Here is a 2411-nt window from a genome sequence, read left to right as displayed (position 1 = left end):
AAGGAGACCAGCAAATGTCTCAGCCCCTGACATATTCATTACTTGTATAGATTCGTATTCGAAATACTTAGTCGTGAAAGAAATCCCTAATAAACTAAATATAGAAAATAAAGTTTCAGAAATTTTAAAACAATTTTCATTAGCCAAATCTTTGATGATAGATAACGAACCAAGGTTTTCTTCATCCCAATTTAAATCTTTTGCATAAAAAAATGGGATATCTCTATTCTTTGCAGATCCTCGACATAGTACGTCCAACGGACAAATAGAAAGAGCATTCTCTACCTTAACAGAAATTGCTCGCTGCATTAAAGATGAGCTTTGTTTAATTGATCATTCCGAAATTATAATTAGAGCAGCACAAAAATACATTTAACAATTCACTCAATAACCAACCATCGACCTTTTGATATATTATTTAATAAGATCAAACGCAATGATATTCCTAAATTATTGCAACAAGCTTAAGAGAAAATGTTGCATTTTCACAATAAAGATAGACAAAATAAGAATTATCACGTAGAAGAGGTAATTTACGAAAAGAAACACGGGGAAAGAAACAAGTTTAATTCTAGATATAAACAAGGAAGAACGCTATAGTCGGGTACCCCGACTATCAGATACCCGTTACTCAGCTAAAGGGACCAAAGGTAAATGGAGATATGCAAGCAGCAAAGCGAGATTTAAACGTTATGGGAGTTAGAGTGGGCGTGGAAAATTTTTTTTGGTCAATCGATAGGTATTGACGAGACCAATACAGTTCAGTTAAAATTTTGTATCTAGCATGAAAATTGTGGGCGCCACAGGCTTGGGCGGTCTGTGGGCGTTAGAGTGGGCGTGGCATATTCGCGTAACAAACTTGCGCTGCGCACAAGGCTACGGAATCTAAATCCTTGATAGTTTCCGAGATATCCACGTTCATATTTACGATTTTTTGAAGTTTGTGGGCGGTTTGTGGGCGTGGCAGTTTTTTTTTATCAATCGATAGGTATTGACGAGACCAATACATTTCAGTTAAAATTTGTTTTCTAGCATCAAAACTGTAGGAGCCACAGTTTTGGGCGGTTTGTGGGCGTTAGAGTTGGCGTGGCACTCTACTGAAACAAACTTGCTCTGCGTAAGAAGCTCAGAAATCTGCACGCCAAATCTGAATAGCCTAGCTCTCATGGTTTCCGAGATCTCAGCGTTCATCCGGACAGACGGACATGGCTAGATCGACTTGGCTAGTGATCCTGATCAAGAATATATATACTTTATGGGGTCGGAAACGCTTCCTTCTGCCTGTTACATACTTTCAGACGAATCTAGTATACCCTTTTACTCTACGAGTAACGGGTATAAAAACAAGTAGTTAAGGAAAATCTCCCCAATAAAGTTATTATAAATAACAGAAACCGTACGATTCATAAAGATAATATTAAATAATTTTTTTCAAATTAGAGATAATGATTTCAATAATGTACTTATTATTGCTGGTAGCTACAACAAAATCCGAAATTATGGATTACACGAACCATGATTTCCTTCTTTACAAGGATACCAAAGATGTTCTTATTTATGAATCATACGCAGATTTATTTCATATAACTAATATAAGTCTTTATAGAGAAATAATTAATCTTGAAACAGAATTTCTAAAGGGTCACGACAGCAAGAATTTTCTTTTTTGAAATACCCCACGATTTAAAAATTATCATAATACTTATCTCTCAAATTATACCCAGTAGATCGAAAAGAGGCATTAATGAAATTGGGAACACCAGATCATGATGATTTCATAACAGTCCAAAATAAAATCGGATATTTAATACAAAATAATAACGATCAATTCGTTATTAATTCTAAAATATTTAAAGAGATAAAATCTTTATCTGAACAATTCAAAACAGCCTTTAAAGATCAAGAAATTCCACTTAGAAAATATCGTCTGCGCTTGCTTACTTACGATCTTATGAATTCAATGGACACAATTACACTCGCCAAAATTGATGTATTTAATACTAAAATTCTAAACAATGATGATATGCAAGAAATTTATAAGCACGAAGATACCCCTGTAGTTATTACAGAGCTTTTAGATATATTCTAATTTAAAATCGCTTTGCATCAAGATCTTATTATAATTTACATAAAATACCCTATTATTACCGATCGTTGTGACGTTTACAATTCAAGATCCATTTCACATAATAATGGAAAATTATTAATTGATAATCACGTCGCAAAATGTAGAAATAAGTACTATGTAATGTCTAATTTTAAGACAGAAACATTTAATAATTATTGCACACTTAACCCAGAAGGTTCTTGTTTCACCAGATTACTAAATGGAGAAAAATCCCTTAGTAACAAAATCCGAGAAAAAAATAAAAAAGTAGATGTAATCCAAGATGGAGCCATTTTTGTAAATG

The sequence above is a fragment of the Drosophila subpulchrella genome, unplaced genomic scaffold (assembly GCF_014743375.2).
Source record: "Drosophila subpulchrella strain 33 F10 #4 breed RU33 unplaced genomic scaffold, RU_Dsub_v1.1 Primary Assembly Seq39, whole genome shotgun sequence".
NCBI lineage: Eukaryota > Metazoa > Arthropoda > Insecta > Diptera > Drosophilidae > Drosophila > Drosophila subpulchrella.
The sequence above is the reverse complement of the archived record's forward strand: the minus strand, read 5'-3'. Positions refer to the sequence as shown.